Source organism: Mus musculus, chromosome 7 (assembly GCF_000001635.26).
Source record: "Mus musculus strain C57BL/6J chromosome 7, GRCm38.p6 C57BL/6J".
NCBI lineage: Eukaryota > Metazoa > Chordata > Mammalia > Rodentia > Muridae > Mus > Mus musculus.
In genome coordinates, this window is record NC_000073.6 from 125,960,220 (window position 1) to 125,982,086 (window position 21,867).

The 21,867-nt window shown below is 50.0% G+C and overlaps 1 protein-coding gene across 4 annotated transcripts in view; it reads right to left on the bottom strand.

Moving 5' to 3' along the window:
- Positions 1 to 21,867, bottom strand: part of Gsg1l (GSG1-like) — a 204,346-nt gene that overhangs the window by 81,808 nt on the left and 100,671 nt on the right. The window lies entirely within an intron of this gene.

Genomic DNA, 21,867 nt, shown 5'->3' on the forward strand with positions numbered 1-21,867 from the left:
TCCCATGGCTTCTCACAGTCCAACGCCTGCTCGGTGGTTCTATGGGGTTTCGTACAGTCAAACCCCACCCAGCGTCCACCTCACCCAGTGGCCCTAGCCCCGAGCAGACGCAGGACCCCATTTTTGCCCCACACATGTCTACAATGTCACCCTCTCTTCTTCCTTTATGCTTGCCACCTGCACAGCACCTGCTTTCCTCTGGTCTACCTGGTTTCCTTGCAGACCCCTATCCTGGCACCATGTCTTGAGCACACAATTCCTATCTGGCCAGTCCAAGTTCCTTGCCACTCCCACTCAGGACTCAGGAATGAACCTCTGTGCCTCAGTTTATTCATCTTCAAAGTGGGGGTCATACTCAGAGCCATGGTGCCAGCACTGAAGAGAAACAGTTTCTTGGTACTGTGTAAGACTCAAGTTAGCCCAGCGAGGGACCTGGTCACCGACCTGCTGATGCTTTTGTGTGGAAGGAACATGCTGACTTGTGGGAGGAGCCCAGGGGCTTCTGACAGAGATCAAGATTAAAGATGGCGTTGACGGGGAGGGTGAACTTGTAGGTCCATGGAAGGGTGTGGAGAGTAAACAGTGGGAATGGAGATCCATCCAACATGCATTTGCATCTACGCCACGTTGATTTGCTAGAGGATGTTTGAGCCAAGCCTGGCAGGTTGGAGATGGACCCAAGACCACTCAGTGCTGGGAGAGCTGGCTACAAGAGAGATGGCTGGCTCAAAGCTGGGAAGGTGAGGCTAGTGAATGCTGTCAACGTGACACAATCTAGAGCCACCTGGGAAGAGAGTCTCTGTGCTCAGAATGGGTTGGACCTCGGGTGTGCCTGAGGGGTTTATCTTAGTTATATCAATTGATGTGAGACAGTGGCCTAAGTGGATGGCAGCGTTCTTTGGGTTTAGGTTGTGTGAGTAGAGAAAGAGCTGAGCGGCCAGCAAGCATACACCCATTCTCTTCCAGAAAACATTCATCCATCCATCCATTCATTCATTCATTCATTCATTCTCTTTGTGCTTGACTATGCATGCGACTAGCTGCTTCCCATTCCTGCCTCCAAGAATGGCAGAGCGGGCTTCTGAAGGGATTGTCCTTGCCCAGAAACTCTGGGGACTCTAGGGGCCTGGGATCAAATCAAGGCTGTTTCACTGGCTAGCAGAGGCCCACTCAGAACCTCAGTGATCTCTTCTGTGGAATGGGTATGTGGGAGGAGGATCCAGGAAGTGACTATTCCCCAGAACAGTAGTCACTGCAGTCCTTCTTGAGGAAATGCCTCCAAGAGACATGGGTGAGATGTGGGGAAGCAGGAAGGACAGATGGGTATGTGTTGGGAAGCCGTATCTCAGAGCTGCCTCTACCAGGGTCTCATTTCACTCCTCACTGGCCACCCTGGCTGGAGGGTACAGAGGAAAATGCATGTTCAGATGGGTGAACAGAAAGGGCTCCATGTGCCACAAAGCCTTCTATGGGCACTAGAGATTTGTGGGACACCAGGCTCCCTTATCGTTGGCTCTGTAATGAATACCTCGTGCCCACTTTTATCATGGCTGTTGTTGCTACTCTTGGCATGACAATTACAATTTCTATGATTATTATCTTTCTTCTGTTTTTGAGATAAGACTGTATAGCCCCGGCTAGCCTAGCACTGGATCCCCCTTCCACGGTGCTGGGATTACATGTGCCACCATGCCCATCCTGTTGTTATGATTCTTGGCTCTGGGGTTAGATGGGTGGAGCCCTCATGCAAGTGCTCCTGAGCCCAGTGAGAAGATAAGGAGCTACTCTAGCCAATCAGCCCAGCCTAGTTCTGGGGAACGGGTGCTAGATACTCCATCCTCAGCAACCCAACCTCGGGCCCTAGATCCAGGTGTGCTCCACACTGGCACCTTCTTCTGACTTTCTAGTGATGCCCTGACCACCAAGGAAACAACATCACTCTCAAGGGGCACATAAGAGTTGTTGGGATAATCTTTTTTGTGCACTGTGTAAAGGTTGTCTTTGTATTATTCAGATGTTGATTTCTGTACTGGCACCGGATAGAGTACAAGGACCTTGACCTTGGTACTGTTGTTTTTACTGGATTGTCACCTGCCTGAGTATCTTATAAACATTTGTCTCCATCACCTTCTGATTGGTTTAATAAAGAGCTGATGGCCTATAGCAGGACAGGAGAGAAAAGATGGGACTTCCAGGCAGAGATAGGCTCTCTGGGAAAGAATCAGGTGTGGGGGTTGGGGCTGGGGAATAATATTTGCCAGCCTGACATGAAGGAAATCAAATGGTCTGTGACATATACTGGGACATAGAGGTAACAGGCCGCATGGCAAACTAGTATAGACAGGGTTAATTAAGTGGTACGAGCTTGTTGGGAAATAGCCTAAGCTAAAGCTATAATAGATACTAATTGTCTGTGTCATTACTGGGAGCTAGTGAGTCAAGACAGTGACAATAAAGAGTCCCCCGAATCTACGGCTGAGATGTTGGTGACACAGGTCTATTTCCTCTCAAAGACTGAAACATTGAGTTGAACCAAAGGACGAAGCAGTTTTAGCCTCATATTCTAAAAGTTATTATTACCTCCATTAATAATGTGTTCTTAAAACCTTCCTATCACTTCTCAGTTCTGTGAGGAGGATGAGGAAGTCAGCTTCTTGTGCAGCCTAGGCTGGCCTCCAACGTGCTATGTAGCCCAGGATAGACTTGAACTCCTGATCCTCCTGCCTCCACCACCCATATGATATACCACCATGCCTAATTTGATGTGGTACTGGAAACTATATCCCTGGATTCAGGCTAGGTGAGTTCTCTGCCCGCTGAGTCACATCCAAAGCCCCTACTTACTATCAACTGTCACAGGGAGGCTGAGACTCAGGCTCAGCATCTTCTGTGCAGTTACTTGCTATGCTGGTGATTCTCTGTAGATTTATCTTCACCCTACCCCCTCCCTCTGTGCCCACCCAGACATCCTCCCATGCCTCTGCCAGGGGATGCTCTGTGCCAAGACCCTGAGCATCCTGGACCCATGGCTCAGCCCTCAGGACTAGTGAGACACCCATGTCTTTCTGCCTGTGTCATCCTGCCCAGGACTGCTTTTGCTGTGTTCTGCCTTCTTGGCTCTAAGTGTCCTCCACTCCTGGCTGAGGTAGTACCAGCCTCCCACTACTGTCAGCCTTTGGGGATACTGGAGCCCTCAATTCCATAAAAGTAACTTCTCTATGCCATTTGAACAATGTTTCCCCCAGGGACCCTCTCACCAGAATGATTCCTGTGCTGTTTGGAGAATCCCCCACCCATCAAGGACCCTCCCTGGTTCATCTTTTTGTGGTGGTCAATCCTGGTCTTCCATCAGAGCTAGATCCAAGTCAGTGGTCCCAGTAGCATATAGAAGCACTGTTACTGGTGATGGGCATGCAGAATCTTGGGCCTCACCTGATACAATGGGACTGGACACTGTTTTCTATAGACTGCTATAGTCACCATGGAAATCAGCATGGAGGGCATTGCTAAATAAATAAATAACTGACTATGTGACCCACTATGCCACTCCTGGGGTATGCTCAAAGGAGTCCCACTCAGCATGTCACAGAGGCACCTGCACAAGAGTGTCCATTGCTCCCCTATTCACAGTAGATAAATATATCTGCCCATCAGCAGCAGATGAGCAGATATGGAAAATGAAGTGCAGTGGAGTATTATTCAGTCATAAAGGAAGAATAAGATTACATCATTTTTAGGGAAGTAGGCAGAACCGGAGTCACTGTGTTAAGTGAAATAAGCCAGACTGAGAAAGGCAAATAACATTTTTCTTCTCATTACCGAAATCTATATTCAAATTAAAATAGAAGGGATACTGTGGAGGGTACCAGAAGGATGGATTTGATGGAAATACATTATTTACATATGTAAATGTCATAGTGAAGTCTTTTTTCTTTTTCAAATAATATCCTCTAATTAACACACAAAGAGACAAGAAAGGCAGCCCAGCTGACAGCAGAGCCTTTTCTGACTGTAATGGGTCTGTACAGGATGTGGATGCATGCTCAGGCTCGGAGGCTCCAAGCTTCCTTTTCAACATACATATGGAAAAGAGAGTTGACTTGGGTAAACATAAGCCCATGCTGGAAAGGCGAGTGTTGGTGTCTGGAGGACATGGCGCAGACGGTGGGAATAATGAAGCGGCAGGAGACATATGAAACGCCAGGAACGGGCGGAGAAAGGAGCAGCAGCCAGGCCTTGGTTATGGGGAGGGGTGATCAAAGACAGGAGAGTCTCCCAACTTGCTGCTGCCACTAATGGCTAGATTTGCAGCAGAGAATGGGTGACCTTCAGGGGCAGAAGAAATGGAAAGATTTCTCATCAGGTGGGGCCCAGCTGACAGTTAATCCTGTTAGCTGCACTTTTTGCCTTTTTAAAAAACAGCTTGGCGGGGTCAACTCTGACCCACATCGATGGAATTGATGGGTTTGCAGGACCGATTTCCCTTCCCTGCAGCCCCTTCCCAGTTGAGAGTCGCCAGGGCTGGCTCCTCACTGGGCTCAGAGACACCTGGGGGAGTCCAGCCTCAGCCTCCAGTGACCTTGAGTGTGGGCTCACCTCCGTCCCTCACTGCCCTCATTTGAGAAGTGGGCCGGGTAGACACGGAGCCAGAATAACAGACAGTGCAGAAGCAAGCACCTGTGGGTGCTGTGGGCTTGATGCTGGTGTGCATGCCTGTGTGCGTGTGCGCATGAGAGTGAAAGCCATGAGTATAATTATTAAGTTATAGTCAGACCTCAAATAGGGACACCATCCAAGAGCTGTGTGGGCACAACATGCACCTACGACGCCCCTAGCCATGCAGCTGGTCAGTCGTGACCTCTCGGTGGAAGGCGATGCCCTAGAAAGGCTCACTTTCACGATAGACATGTTTCTATGTAGATTCCACACTAAGTAACCGTGAAGGTGAAGCACCACAGCTGGGGTGTTAGCGCAGGCCTCTGACCCCAGCACTTAGGCTCAGGGAGGCAGGCGGATGAGGAGTTCAAGGTCATTTTCTGCTCTCTGTGTGGTTCAAGGCTCGTTTGAGATGCATAAGACTCTATCTAAAATATGTCTAATTAGTTGATTAATAAGGTGTACCGAACGATCCCATCCTAAAAAAAAGTAAAGAAAGGGTGAGGCATCATAGAGGAAGACAATCAGCATTCTCCTCCTGCCCTGCATTTGTGCGCATGAGTGCTTGCACCTATATCCCCAAGAGGACCACACACATGGGAAGTATATGTAAATCTCCCACATTCGCACCACACACAGGGAGAAAGCATAGAATGGTAGATATGTGAACATTCTCATATATACCACACTCACACAGAAAATATACAATAGTAGATATACAAAAATACCCTCAGGTGCACCACCCACATATAGAAAGTATAGAATGCTAGATATGTAGGCACCTGCGGTGACTATCCTTATCCAGTATGACCTGCTATACGTAACAGGACATTCCCTGCCTCCATGTGACTGTCAGTGTGCTGGATTTGTTAGGGTCAGCACCACCACACGCAGAAGAGCGGAGTTCTGGGATGTCAAGACAGGGAATTTTCGGTTCCGTTATAGTGTCCTGGGAGCAGTGCTGTGCATGTGACTGTCATTACACAGGTTCAGCAAGTTGTTGCTGATCATTTGTAGGTGGGTGTCCTGGTTGGGGGTGGGGGGGGCTGGGATTTGGGCCAGTAGCCATCACCATGCAGAGCTACAGCTCCTGTATTATGCATGAAAATCAGGTCATAATAATCAATACTAAGACAGAGAAGTGTGGATGGTGGACTTTACCAGAGAGCCTGGGCAGGTGACATACTACTACTGAGTCCCAGTGTTTCTTCTGTAAGTGGGGTCTCTGCAGCCATTTCCTGGCCCACTCTAAGGATTAGGTAGCTCATTGGTGAGTCAAGTGCTAGTCCCTCTCTGTCTGCACATGCTATGTGAAGCCTTAGCTCTTCCTACTATGATCCTCAATGCTCCCCTGTGATATCACCCAGGTCTAGGATAACAGCCTATCACCCTTAGACAGATAAAGTCTTTCAAGGGAACAGAGGGGAACAGTTGCAAAGTCACAGGAAACCAAGGTGTTTCAAGGGGGAAAAAAACAATTCTTTTTCCTCAAAACAAATAAATAAGAATTCATCAGTTTAATACATTGGATCGATAAGTCACAGCACGGTGGCTGTGGGCTGAGTTCGGCAGCGCGCGCCCTGAAGGGAGCGTGTTAAATCATGTAAATGACGCGAGCCAGTCTACTGGGGCTGGGAATGGCTCAGTGACAGCTGCTTCTTTTGAAATGTCAGCATGGAGGGGGATCAGTGACCAGAAGGTGTGGGCTGCCAAGAAAAGGCCAGTGGCCTTGAAGAAGCAAGAGGAGAATCTCTGGAGTCACAGACCCCAGCCTGCCTGCATTTGAGAGGCTCTCTGTGCACTGCAGGGTGGGATGTGCTGTCTCAGAGGAAGGCAGAGGCAGAGGCAGGCTAGGGGCTCACTGCACTCCTTGAGCATTCTCTGTTACAGAATGGGAACTCAAGGGCAGGTCCACTGGGATAGCCAGAAAGGGAAACTGCAGAGGGACCAACAGACCTAGCCCTGTTGCTAGCATCCCTCTATTTGAAGCTCCGAAGGCAGGGCTTGGAGGTCCATCTGCTGCCGGGGGGCCTCAGTTTTCCCCTTGGGAAAGTCAGGGAATTCTCACACAAGCTGCCAGCAGACAGAATCCAACCAGCAGAAATGTCTTGTTTGGCCCACACAATATTTTTAAAAATATCTGCATTCATTGTCAACATTTAAAAATAGGAAAGGCCTCATCAAACTCCAGTTTTCTGAAGTTTATTTGCAAATTGGGTGGGCGTGGCATGATGAGCCTGAACCGCCACGTGGCCAAGTGAAGCTAGGGCTACCGCCCAACAGAGCACACACTGACAGGGTGGCACAGACCCGGCCTGGCACCTCAGCCTTTTATGGCTCCTCCCTGAGTTTACAGCCCACATGACAGTGTTTAAAACCATTTCTGTCCCTGATACTACAGGGGCACAGAATTGTTTTCTTTTTGGTTTTGGTTATTGTTTGGTTGATTATTCACGAGACAGAGTCTCTCCAGGTAGTCCAGGTTACCCTGAATCTGTGAACCTCCTGCTTCAGCCTCCCAAACTCTGTTTTTGCTAATAGGCACCCCCAACTCCTGACTATGGATGTAGTATTTCAAGGCCCCAGGCGGTACCGAGACCACATGCTGGAGACATCCCTAGCCCCTGAATCACCAGCTTTCTCAATGCTAGGGTCTTAGCAACCATGCGGGAGAGCCAATATTCAAAATTAACTGGAGAGAAAGGCCTTTGGCTCCGATTCCTTATCAGAGCCAAGTATATGAGGAGTTTTCTTGTCCACAATTCATAGCCTGAGGCTGAAATGTCTCCAACAGGCTTCCATGGTTGAACAAGCACTTGGTCCCCAGCTGATGGTGCTATTTGGGTCTAGCTGAAGCGGGTCACTAGATGTGGGCCTTGAAGGACATACACACCCCTGGTTCTGGTTCATGCTATCTGCCTCCTGCTTGGCAGCACAGAAAGCTGCCCCATCCCCACCATACCATCCCCGCCATGGTGACTAAGGGCTTCTAAAACCATTCTCCTAAGTTGCTTCTGTCAGGCACGTCCTGTGATCAGATGAGTAACTGCCAGCCCCACTGCATCCTGTAGTCTTTCTACCGAGGCCCAGAGATGGTGAGTGAGCTGCTCAAAGTCACAATGATCTAAGTCCCTTTAACAAGTCAGGATGTCTTATAGGCTTTGACTCAAGGTCCCAGTGGACATCCTCAGAGGCTGCCCTGTGGGATGTAATGGGGCACTTGGAGTGGAATTCTGGCGTCAACAGTCAGGTTCTTGAGAACATGGAACCTGGCTGTTTTCTGCGGACCCAGCTTTTCTAGAACCATCCTTTCCTATGCCACATGGCTCAAAGCACACCAAGGCCTCAGCTTGTCCGGGAGCTCTGGGATGTTCAGGACCACTCCCACCCAGACTACTGACTCAGGTCAGAAGTAGGTCAGCTCCCCAGAAGGCTGAGATGCATAATCAGGAGCCAAGTGAGAGATCTGCAGCAACAGGTTCAAATGCATCAATGAAGCATTTACTGCCTGAGCCAAGTGAGTCCCTAGCAGAGATGCTCGTCTCCAGCCTTGTTCTCATCAAAAATGTTCACGCCCTACCTCCCAGCCCTGTGCCCATGCCACCTTGCGCAGCAGTGGACCTCGAAGAAGTGATTAGGGTCTTGAGGTTGGGATAACCTGGTTAGAGGGTCCACAAGTGTCATCACAATGGGGGACCATTGTGCAAGGTGGGAGGCTGGGTTGGGAGTGAAGATGCTCCATTAGAAGCAGGGCATGTAGTGACATAAGCCAAGGGTCCCAATCTCTTAAAATGAAATGAGGCAGAAGAACGGGCTCTCAGGGGCATCAAGAGTGCCACGAAGGGCTGGAGAACACTTGCCTAGCATGAGCAGAACCCTGGATTCCATCTCTAGTACCATGAAGTTTCCAGAAAGCAATCCAGCCCTTGTGACAGACACTTGGGCTTCACATTAGGGACCTCACTGATAGATAAATCTGTTCTTTTAAGCCACCAGGTTCCTTCAAAGTCATCTCCTCCAAGAAACCTGTCCTGACTACTCCAGCCTCAGCAGTAGTCTCATGGAGACTTTTGCATTAAATGTCTTGACCCTTCCTCTTGGTGTCTCCTATAGGAGCAGAACCTGAACATGAATCAAGACCTCTTCAATCGACTGACCTTCCCTGATCTCTTTGAGCCTCAGTACATGGGCGGTCTTCAGGAACAAGTGCCCCTTCCTCCCTCAGCAACAATCACTGAACAAACTGGTTTGTCTCTGACAGTGCTATCCTTCCTCAGAGCTCAGAGGCCATAGTCCCTGTCAATTCTAAACCGTCTCTGGCAGATGTGCCCTTTAGAAAGGGCTCCTCTGGAAGCCGAGGACAGTCTCAGAGCATCTGAAACATGTCATAGTGACCTTGGCCTTCAGCACCAGATAACAGGAATTGCTCATTCTCCCCAGGAAACAGAAGCTGACACTGGGAACACACCACTGCCTCACATGTTGGGACTGGAGGGGGGGGGGAAGGGAGGAGAGCTAGAGACTCCAAGGCCAAGGTTGAGCTCTAAACCCACAGACATGCCTGCAGCCCCCTCTCAGGTCATCCTGGCCTAGATGTCGGCCTCCCGGCCTTCCTTTTCCATCTGCACCTTGTAGCCAAATGGGGTGGAGACAGTCAGAGAAGTTTCAAGACGTCCTAAGGATAGGGTTTGGTCTTGTGTGTCTTTGTGCCCCCACCATGTCCCCTAGTCCCCTTTCTTTTGCTCTTTCTGTGCCCTTTCTGTCTCTTTCAATTTTTAATCCCTCATTCCTGTCTCTCTCCAGCTACCTATGATATTCATAAATTTTTATTTCAACGCTATGCTTGTGTTTTTACAGAATCAAGATTCTTTTTGAGACTCTGCCAGGCCAGGACCACATTGCTACTTTCGAACAGGGACCAGGGCTGAGTGACAGCTGAATGAGTGTGGACAGACAGGTCACTCTGAGGGACAGCTCACTGAGTGTGCACAGACAGGACATCCTGCGTGGCAGCTGGAGAAAGCTGTGGGAGGGGAGATGGTGGGGGGAACTGTCAATGATGGAGGTCAGAGGCACTCAAGGAGTGGGGGAGGGGGATGAGGCCAGCAGGGCATGGTGGGAAGCTTCTTGTACCTCAGTACCAGTTGATTTCATGCCACCTGCTGCAGGTCTAGGGTTGTGGGGCTGTTACTGGGGTGGGGGAAGGGAAATCTCCCCTGTCCTGGTTTGTGATGGTTGGTTAGTTGGTTGGTTGGTTGGTTGGTTGGTGTTGGTTGGTTGGTTGGTTGGTTTCTGTCAGCTTGGCATGCGCTGGAGTTTGAGACCTTTGAAGGTAATGCCTGCCTCTGGTACTTCTGGTCAGCCAGATGGGAGCAGCTTCCACCATATTCCCACTACCATGACCTCATCCACCATGCCTTCCCTCCCACGATGGAAGCGCTCTAAAACCATGAGCCAAAAATACAGTTTTCCCCTTAGGGAAAACATTTTGTCTTGGCAGTGAGGAAAGAAAAACAGGACAACATCCCAAGCCTCATCCAGGCCTCAATCCTCAGCGGCACAGAGGAAAGGAACCTGGCTCCAGCTTGCCAGGAGCTCCAGACTGAACAAGTGGGTCATAGTCTACCTGTTGCTGGCAGTCTAAGTAGATCATGCCATCTATATCAGCCAGGAGTGCCAAGCACCATAGCTGACAGTGGGCATGTATCTCCATCATCACCCTGCAATGTATCTCCATCATCACCCTGCGTTCCTGATGAGAGGAAATGGAGGTACAAAGAAGGGCAGAGCCCAGGACTCCAGCTAGCAGGTGGCAGATCTGGGACTGCTTCCAGTGGGAAGGGACAGGGAGGGGATAAGGGAGAGCTTACATGCCATTTCCTGTACTAGAAGCATGTAAGCAAGTGACCTAAACCTTGCTGAGCTTAGGTTACTTCACTTCTGTGATGGGATGCTAGTGACAGAGCCTCAGTGGGGACTTCCTGGAAACAACAAAATACACGAGAAAGTGCCCAGGATGCAGGGAACAGAGGATTGAAGGCCACCGTGGGGCAGACCATGGAGCCAGCAGGGCTGTAAGGACAAGAAGGAAGCAGCTGAGGGGATGCCACCACAAGGATGAGAGGAGGCCCAGGAACATTAACCAGATGAGGACGTGGAGGCAAGGAGCTCAATGGTTGAGTTGAAGGCTGTGCAAAATGGCTAGGAGAGAGCAGAAGGGGCTGAGGAAGCCACAGGGTCAGGCTGGGTAGATAAGGTCTCCAGGCTTCCAAGCAGAGCCAGGAGCATGAGGAGAAAGAGCAAACACTTCCTAAGGGTGGACACCTCCATCATGGGGTCCCCAGTGACACTGACAGTCTTCAGGTGGTGGTAGATATAGCAAGGTGGTCCTGGGCAAGATGGAGTACCCACAGAGGCATTGCCTCTGCAGTTCTCAGTGTGTGTGTGGCCTCAGACCACATGGCCAAGTCTCTAAGAGGATGAGGAACTACATAAGTGCACCAGTCTGTCCCCACCCACTCCAGTTTTCCAGTCTTCATGATGGTAGGGCCTCCAGCATCTGAAATGGGGACCTTGGCCTCTGAAGAGCCACAAGTCTCCCCTCCTTGACCACTCTTTCTTCTCCTCCACCCCTGCTTGTTCCCTCTCATCATGAGAGAGATACCATTCCTTCATGGCAACAGGCCTACTCTACCTTACGGCCACTTGAACTTGATGTTCCCTCTACCATAAATGTTCTTCCTGGGATCTGCAGTGACCTAAATGTTGTCGGTGTCCCCTAGTTGCTTGTGTGTTCAAATGTAAGGCCTACTTCCTCTCATACCTAAGTGGCATCAGCCTGTCTTCCTGACCTTGTTGTTTAAAATTGCCAATAGCAGTCCCCACTGGATCTAACCCTGGTCAGCATCACGCACGGGAGCTGTGGCTGATGTCATGCAGGTCAGCATCTTACGTGGGTGCAGCATGGGCTCTGGGACAGCACTTTATAAACCTCGTGGACTTAGAAACTGATCATAAGAGGGTCTGTTCCTCTTTATCCCACTCACCCTGAGACAGGGTGAGAGACTTGGACAGCCACCAGCAGAGTGCTTGACAAGAGACTCAACTGGGCCACACGAAGAGGAAGACACTCCCTCAACCTGATCTCCAAGGCATAGGCAGAAGGTTGATAAACTCCCCAAATCTCCACAGTGTATGCACTCTTAGGCCACGCCAGTCAAGGTGGCTGTTTGACACCTGACTTTCATTGGATAGCTAAGTTGATCTTGAACTTGCTACCTTCCTCCTTCTGGGCCTCCCCAGGGCTTGCATGGCAGGCTGCCCACCATGCCTCACTGCTAGATTGGGATTATTCAGGCCCAGGTGACATTGTCCTGGAAGGAAAACAGTACCACTGTGTGTGTGTGTGCACGTGCATGCCACGTAAGGGGCGGGGGTTGGGGGGATCCTGTCTAGTCTGACAGCCACTTTGAGCCAACTCTGGAAGGACACAGTGTCTTTCATCCTGCCCTCTCCCTCCCACCCCCACCTCGTCCACAGGATCCTGGCTTTCTCACTTTGGCAGAGGAGTTTAAAAATATCCAGACTGCCCAGCTTAGAGTTTGCTCTCTCATCTGGAGGTACCCACAAAGCTTTTGCCAATAAAAACGGCATTTTCCTTTGGTGTTTATAAAGATCAAAGTCCCAGGGAATAAGCAGGCTGGCGGCCTTTGAGAACAGCGGCTTCCCAGAGTCTGAGGTTTGAGGTTTCAAAAAAAAGGGGGAAGTTTTTTAAGGAGGCCCAAAAGGTTAGGTTTCCAGACAGTTCACAAAAGAAAGAGCCAATCCAGTTAAGATCAGATGAAAAAATAGATCCGACCTCAGTAGTAATAAAATTTAGATTAAAATCCCATGAGGCAGCTCTCGAAGCAGGCCTATTAAGCAAAGATTTTCAAAGATGAACTCCAGGAGGCGGAGAAGAGAAAGTGCCTTTCCCTCCAAGAATCATTTATTTCTCCAGTTCTCCAGGTTCTCTGCAGACAAGGGCCAGGCTACCCAGGCTGCCTACCACACTGGGCTCCCTTGCTCTTGGCTGCTTCTCCTGGAATGCTCTTTTGTCTTATCCTGTGGCTGGTTACTTTTCTCCACGTGGGTCTCGTTTCAATTCTGGATGCCAGCTCACCCTGCCACCCTGCAGGTCCCCTCTACTGGGCACTCCCCCACGGAGACACCTCTTACCATCCCTTCACAGCGTTCTCTTGCTTTGGCTTTCCCATCTGTGAAATAGGTGTTCCTAATGGTCCTTCCTTCTTCATAACTCCAGGGACATAGGCAGGCCCTGACATCCTACCCTCTCCTCACAATGTTCTGGGCAGCCCAGCAGTGTTCCCTTTGGGCACAGAACTAGCTTTTCCTTGTATTCTGGGAGCTGGGCCCTTCAGCTCCAGGGTGGGGCTGTACCCAGGGCAGCACTGGGTCTCAGAGTTTACAGAGTTTGGCTAAGGACTGGGCATGTGACTGGAGCTGAGCCAGTCAGGACCCAACTTGAGACTTTTTGGAAACATTTGGCTCTCCTTCCCCCTGGTAGTTGCTAAACTGGGGAGGGGGAATGGAAGCTGGGGGAGTGGGGAACCTCTGTCCTCATACAATCTGTCCTCAGGAAACAAGTACAGGAAAGAGCTGAGCTCAAGCACGTAGGGATCAGAGCACCTGGATCCAGCTATGCCTGAAGGGGCCTGTGTGCATAAATAAGCCCTTGTGCAGGTTGCTGGCAAGTCCTCTAGAACACTAGTAGCTTTCGGCCTTTGCTGTCCCTGTAAGGATGTTTATCACAGAAACGTTTGCTTACTGGTCAGTCTGCCTCCTGGACAGCATCTTCACCCCTCTGTGTGACACTGCTAGGCACAGCCCTGACCAAGCCTCCATGGAAAAGAGAGAAAGCCAGGCAGATAAAGCCAGGCAGCTTGGGGCTTTAATGGAGGGGCTGCTCTGTCGGATCCAGAAGCTCCAGACTGTAATCCGAGCAATTAACCTTTCTGTGGGAGCCAAGGCCAATTATGTCCCAGAGGTGTCTGGGCATCTGTGTGGCTGACCAAACGCCTCAGCCTATCTTGGTTCTTACAGGCTGAGCACACAGCACATGTACTGCCTGGTTTGTCTCCTCCTTCCACTGGCTCCTCCCTCCTCCCTGCTGCATACACTGTCCTCAATGACCTCTGCACATCTGCTTTCCCCATCCAATACTTCCTGTGCTCGAGACAGCAAGCGTGCTCCCAAGTTCCCCATCATCTTGTCAGGCCTGACCCCCCCTCCACCATTGGTCTCAATCCTGTGACTTGTCTCAGTCAGGACATTAATGTGACAGAAACACCTTATAAAGTAGATGTAAAAGTGCTGGTCACTAATGGCTTTATCTCCATCCAGGACGTACCCAGGCTAGCTCATTGGTGGCTGAGTGACCAGGTCCCCCTCAGAGTTGGTCTATAACCCTAAGGTAAGAGCAGGCCACCTGCCAGCAGAAGCTTCAGGCCAGCTTTGGCAGGAGCTTTTGGAGTATGGACTCAGCCGCATACCTTTGAGGGGTATGTTTGTTACACGGCATGGTTGTGTCTATAGATAGCTGATACATCTAGGCGTCCTGGTTCCCTTCAGCTTTCTGGGCACTCTTCATCTGTCTAATGTGACTTTCTTGTTCCCGCTGCTATCAGTGCCACAGCCCATGTGGCTATAACAGAACACCTGAGAGTGTCAGCTACAGAGAACAGAGTTTGTGTTCTTAGGATTCTGGAGGCTGACGTCAGAGATCAAGGAGTTGGTATGGAGAACCGGGCCCTCATGATGTCTCCATGTCAAATTGCGCTATTCCAAAGTGTGGCTATATCCCTGCAGCCACTTAGCTTCAGAGATTCGGGACTCACACTCTGACTCCTGGTTTCCTCACTTGGAGGCAATAATTACATCTCTGCCTGTATCATAAGAGGAATTTCACTGTACTACCATGCCTTGTATACCTAGCCTGCAAGGATTCACCTCCTGATGACCTCCAAGGCCAGCTCCTCACCTCCTCCATTACCGGTGGTGTCTGGCCAGCCACCACCCAGAGAGGGTAGACCCACTGTGGCGCTGGAGGATTTTCTCGCTGAGATATGTTCTGCCCAGCTCTGGAAAGCCACCACTGCTGGTCCTCAGGGAAGGGCTGTGACAGCCCACTGCCCTGCTCAGAAAGGCTAAGCTAAGCATAGTCACTACCAGCCTACAGCATCCGATGGTGAGAATTTTGTTGTTGCTATTCTTTTCTCACGGTGCAGCCCAGCCTGCCCTTGAACTCACATCTCTCCTGCCTCAGCCTATGATTATGGGTATGCTTCTAAACTTTTGGAAACAGTGTGGGCCTTAGTTGGTTGAGGGGTGGGGGTGTTTATGAACTCCACCAGCGTCCTGCGCTGTGTTCATTCCTAGTCAACTGCAGCTGATGTAGTGTCACGAAAACCTCTGCTTGGTGAGTGTGGTCACTCTCTCTTTTATACAGTGGGGAGCACCAAGACCCTGACAGTTCTGCTTGGTCCCAGAGCTTCTCAAGGGCAGTAGTGGGGGATGGGCTCTGAGGCTGTGGGATGTGGCCAGTGGAGTCTGGCTTTGTCACTCTGCTGCAGACTGAGCCACGCTCGCACGCAGGAGCCTCTCATGAGGATAACGGAGCAAGGTAGGCTCACACATACTCAGCTGCACAAGTGGGAGCGTGGCCTCAGTCTCCTCAGACTTACATGTCCATGTCCCGAGTCTCTCAGGCAAGAACAATGTATGGCCATGACCTACTTCTCCCCCATGGCTGCCTGACACACACTCCCACCCCTACTGCCAACATGAACAAACCCTGCTCAATCCAGCCACCTTCCTCCAATCTCTCCCTCTCCCTCTCCCTCTCCCTCTCCCTCTCTCTATCTCCCTCTCCCTCTCTCTATCTCCCTCTCCCTCTCTCTATCTCCCTCTCCCTCTCTCTATCTCCCTCTCCCTCTCTCTATCTCCCTCTCCCTCTCTCTATCTCCCTCTCCCTCTCTCTCCCTCTCCCTCTCCCTCTCCCTCTCCCTCTCCCTCTCCCTCTCCCTCTCCCTCTCCCTCTCCCTCTCCCTCTCCCTCTCCCTCTCCCTCTCCCTCTCCTCTCTCTCTCCCCACTCCAGCCTGCTCCCCTTGCTGCTGGGATGTACTTCACTCAGGGCCTGGGTATGGCTGTTGCTGATGCGCAGAGTGTCTTCCCACAGCATCTCTATCCTCCACCCCCCTCTGATCTTTTGCTCAATGTCACCTTTTCTGTGAGGCCTGCTTGCTGTGTGGCCCCAAGCTAGGGATCTGTCAATCTCAACAAGCCCTATGAGAGTCAAACTCCCACCACAGTTTCACCTCCCATGCACCCACTCAAGCTCCCAGCATGCCTTGGGGCAAGCCATGCCAGCTAAGACTGGCACTGAGGCTTGTTTCTTATGCCTCGGAGCACCCATTTTCAAGGGATCCGTGACAAAGTCAGAGATGACACTAAGGGCAGGCTGCCTATGTCTGAGTGCAACAGGTGTAGACAAAGAGTGCCATGAGAGGCACGGCCACTCTGACATCAATCTGGCTTTGCCTCATCTTGTTAATGTGCCCGTCCCTTAGTCATGCAAATAAAGAAACTCTAGCACCGTTAACATGTGCTCCGGAGATAAACAAACAGGTGACCACCACCAAAAAGCAAGCAAATACCAATCAAGAGTAGATGGTATGTCTAGACTGTATCGTTGGGCTAGCATGGGAGACTGAACCATAAAAAGCAACAAACAGATCACGGCCAGGGCCATCAGTATGAAGAAATCCTAAGAAAATCATATAGATCCATCATGGAATCACCCATGAGCCATGTTCCAGTCTATCCAGGGTTCAGACAGAAGTGAAACTATGCCACGTGTTTACTGAGATGAGAATGAAGATGAGACACAGAAAAGTCAGCATTCCTCGGATGCAAGGGGCTGAGGCCGGAGGGTGGGGACCAGGGCCTCTGCTAAGAGCGATCGATGGCTTGCTGCCTAAATTGGTGATTCACTCATCTTTATTGCTGGTACTTAAGCTTGAGTCTCATAAATATTCTTTTGTACCTATTCCAATATTTAATAAAGTTCATTTCTCGAAGGCAAACAATGTAGGTGGGCTTCTGCGGGAACTGGCAGTGGGTGTGCGGACGCACAGCCTGATCTTGGTTGCCTCCTGTTGTGCAAATAAAGTTTTATCGGCACAAAGCACTCGCTTTGCATACTGGCTGCAGGCTAAAAGATCCTGGCAGAGACCTTGGTGGTACCCATCTTTACTGTCAGACAGAACCCAAGCAAAACAAACAATGCCAGGGGGGAAATGTCTCCCAACCCTGAACAAGAGCAACGAACCAAACTTGCAGGCTGAACTTAATTACATTCTTCTACACTTTTTTGATGTCTAGAGATAAACTCCAGAGCCTTGTGGAGGAGCAAGCAAGCGTTCTGCCACTTACTATATTGAGATGGGGTCTTGCTCTGTAGCCTCCACTAGTCTTGACTGCCAATCCACCTGCCTCAGCCTCCTGAGCAGATGGAACAGGGACTATCAGGCCTGCATCAGCCTCAGCTTCTACTTATCTTTTGTTGTTGTTGTTGTTTAAAAGCAGTACACTTTCAACAGTTGGTGTCTGTGAACTTGACACTAAGTAGAGTCACATAGGATGCAGGAGCCTCAGCTGAGGTATGCCTCCTTCAGATTGGCCCTTGGGCATGCCTGTGGGGCATCTTCTTGTTTGTCGATTGATGTGGAAGAGCTCAGCCCACTTCAGGAGGCTCCACCTCTGGGCAAGTGGGCCTGAGAAGTATAAGGTAAATGAACAAGAGCAAGCCAGTGAACAGCACTCCAAATGCTTCCTGCCTCGGCTCCTGCATGAGTTATGCCCTGACTTCTCTCGATGATGGTCTGTGATTGGGATGGGTAAGTCAAATAACCCTTTCCTCTCCAAACTGCTTTTGGTCATGATGTTTATACAGCAATAGAAAGCTAACTAATACAACATTCATGGTTTTTTTAAAAAATCTGGAAAGAGAATCTACAAGCACAAGAAAACACAGTCTTCCTTCTCAGGGCACCACGGATTCTGATGGCGTATGAAAGGCTATTTTCCCTCGGCGTCTGGGGCTACGCATGCACCACCCGACCCTCGGATCCAGAGATGCTGAGCATGCAGCTTGTACCGTGTCTCGTTTCCTTACTATCATCTCGGGGCATTTTTATGTGTCACTTAATTACATTCCATTTTTGCTATGATAAATAACAATGCAATTAGCGGCCGCGTACACACGTCTCGGCTGACACTATGAAATATCATAGAGTCGTCCAAAATGAATTCTTGGAGGCATCTTAATAATATAAAGGCTGTCACAACTGCATTATTGATTCCCACAGAACGCCCCGAAACAATATGAATGGCCTGGCTATGGGGATTAGTGTGCACATGGTGCGGTAGCAGACAGAATATTCTGGAACCATTATGCCCCATGATCAAGAGTGAGGAAACATTCATCTCTCTGAGTCTCCATTCCTTCACCTACTAAGTGAGGGTCGGGCCTCCCAGAATTCCTTGGGGAGGATTTGTGGGGAGTTGATGGGGATGGGAGCCAGGGCCTCCTGCGTTCTAGGCAAGTGCCCTGAGCTGCACGCCAGGCCAAGAGGAATTTCTAAGGCAGTTGGGCACGAATGGGCCCGGTGTTAGAGTGGTGCTGCCTCAGCTGGCCACTGCTGCAACATCAGCTGCAGCAGCACAAACAACAACTATGCTGGACAGGAATGAGTTTGCAACCAGATAAGTGTACCCATCCCACCGCCCTGTTCCTACCAGCTAAATATTTTGACACTTGTTCCTGGCCATGCCCATCCTGGCATGCAAATACCACTCTGGGATGCTGACAAGCCTGTGCCACCCAGGAACAGGTGACCAGTTGGCTCTTTAATCACTGATGATCCTCCATTCCCAAGGGGTTTGGAAGAGAATTATAACTAAGGAAGGTTCTGGAAACAGCAGACCACACAGACCTTGATCAGTGACTAAAAAAAAAAAAAAAAAAGTTCAAGCTGGGAAGGAGAGACAATTGTGGGGAGGGGACTCAGGAGTAGAGCATCTGTCACAACCACCCCTAGAGGATGTATGCATGCCCATGTCCATGGGCACCCCAGGAAATGGAGTGTGAGGTCAAGGGAAATAGGTCAGCAGGGCCAGGCAACCTGATGATTCCAGCTGTGTGTGTGTGTGTGTGTGTGTGTGTGTGTGTGTGTGTGTGTGTGTGTACATGCATGCGAGCGGGCCTGTGTAACCTTTCCATTTCTGTCGAGAAAGAAATATTTGAAAACAAAGAAAGCCATCCATGTACAAAAGGTTGCTTTGTGGGGCCACAAATAAAGATTGGATCTCAAGCTGGGCAGTGGTGGCACATGCCTCTAATCTCAGCACTCAGGAGGCAGAGGCAAGCAGATCTCTGTGAGTTTGAGGACAACCTGGTCTACAGAGCAAGTTCTGGGATAGCCAGGGCTACACAGAGAAACCCTGTCTGGAAAAAAGAATTGCAGCTTGACAGCAGCAGGGCATCCTGCTCCCTGGGCCTGGACCACAAGTGCTCACCACTTACTACACAGTACTCACTGAGCATGTACTGTGTGCAGGGTGCTTAGTGTGTGAGGATAGGGCTCAGGAGGAAATGTGAGCTCACACCCTGGGGTGCCCGCTGTTGAAATTCACTTTTTAACCATTCACTAGGTGGGACCCCCAGACAAGCAGCTGAAGTTCTTTACAGTAAAAGCTCCAAAGCCAAGTGCCTGAGCCCCTGACCTCAGTGACAAGACCATCAAGGCTCCCACTGTCCACTCTTCAGAAAATTGTCCTTGGCTGGACTGCAAGGTCATGTTTATTCGCTGTGACCCCTCAGGCAGCTGTGGAGAAGAGAGGCCAGATTCTGCTGTGGGAAGACGGTGGCCTCTCCTAGGAGCCTTCCCGTATGCACTTTTCGCTACGTGAGCATTCGTCGTTAATAAGCAAAAGTAAGTTTCTAATACAAGAAAGAGGCTCATTTCTTAGGGTCACCACCCAGGAGCCAAGTCTAGGGGGTGACATTGGGCTGCAGCCAAAAGAAAAAGGAAGAATCAACAAGGAGCAGTGCTTCTGGGAGAAACCTTCTGTCAGCAAGTGCAGGGCCCTGGGGTAGAAACAAGAAGCTGCTGTGGCTGGACAGACAGACAGTTTGAAGCAGAAGCACATCTGTGTGTGCTTAGAGCCTATATAACAGAAGCCAGTGTGACTGGACAGATGGACAGTTTAAATGAAAGTCCATCCCAACTTCCATCTGCACTAAACTGCACAGGGTGCTGAGCTGTGGACAGACTGGCCTCCCTCACGAGCATCTCAGAGGCAAGGTTATTGCAACAAAAATTCAGAAGCCTGTGAAGACAAACCTGATGTAGTCCAGAGCTCCCATGAGCCCCAATCCAGAGGGCGGGAGCCTCAGGAAAGCGTCATGTGCTGGGCGTGGAGAGTGAAAGAGGGGCAGCCTGGAACCACAAGCTGAGCCAGGGACAATGGCGCGATTGAAGACCCCAAAAGAGAAAAAGCATTCCAGACAGGGTGACAAAATATATTGAAGAAGCAGGAGATGGGACAGGAGGCAGCTGCTGGAGACCATGATAGAGCCTGGTGATGCCAAAGCCCAGAAGGCCTTGATCCAAACCAGAGAGGGGTGGAACCAGGCTGGGCAAGCCCCTGGAGCCAAAGTAGGCTCTGGACTTTCCTCTAAGACAGAAAGGAAATATTAACAAACTTTAGAAACATTAATATTAATCTATCTGACAACTCTTTTTTTTTTTGCCTGCATATAAAATGGATAACTGGCCATTAGAAATAGGTGACAGAAAATACAAGCCAGACAGGCTTCAACAACAGACCAGTTGAATGTATAATGACAGACAGACCTAGAGCTTCAGGCACAGCTGGATCCAGGACTTGGTCCTCTAGCTGAGACTTTACCTTCTATCATGTAACTTAAGTCTCAGGTTGCATGCAGAGGCAAGAAAATTGTTGGGGACAAGGCAGTTCTCAGAGGCGGTCCCCAGTCTCCACCAAATGTCTCAGTGTGGCTGACATTGAGCTCAGAGCTGATGTCACCAAATGCCATGCTAAGAGAAAATATAAAACTATCTGCAAGGTGCTGTGGTGTGATTGTGAACCTCCTCCCATGGGTTCACTTGTTTGGACACTTGGTTCCCACTGATGATGCCTGTGCCTTCTCTGTCATAAAGGACTGTATCCCCAGGAACTGTGAGCCAGGATAAACCCAGCTACTTTGTTACAGCAGAAAGAATAGTGGCTGATATACAAGGTTGCAGGCCATAGCCCTTACCTCCAACTCCACTGGGCACAATCCTTCTGTTTTTTAGATGGGGTCCTATGGTTGTGAAGATTGGTATTAAACTCACTTCGTAGCCCAGGCTGTCCTCAAGCTTTTCACATTCCTGCCTTAGTTTTTCCCAGTGCTAGAATAGATTATGTCCAGCCATAATCCTGACATCACCTAACTTCTGGTTGGGTCTGGCTACATCTCACCCAATCACTCTGGCTAGGGGGTTCTATGGGCTTTTGTGAGTCTCTTGCTTTAGTCTTGATTCCGAGGCAGAGGCCCAGACACAGGAATGGATACCCAGGGCAAGCCTGGAGAGTGAGTACCAGAAGAAGGGATGCAAGGTAGGCATCAAATATACCTTCCTGTAAAATATTAGGAAGTTGTGGGGGATCTAATAGAAAAACAGACCTGAAAGACTTTATAGACTGGGAAGGCTTGTGTAGGTTCTCTGGATTGCTGGACATTTTTATTCTTGGTCTGGAGCTGCAAGCTACTAATATATCACACTAAACCAACATCCAGCACTGTAGGAGGTGCGTATGGGACCTGTGTGCTCAGATAAACAAGTCACTGGCTCCTTGTCTTTACCCAAGGCAGACATTGCTAACTAAGCATGACCCTGTCCCACAGAGTCCAGGAGTTGCCTCACAGTCTCCCCTGCCCCCACCCCCAGACGTCCAGGCAGCCACTACCAATCGGACAGGGAAGAGATGAAAGGATCCATTTTTGTTCTCCTTTGAACTGGTCCAATTCCATCATGACCAGAGTTGAAGTAGGCCGTGTGAGGATTCCGACTCACGTTTCA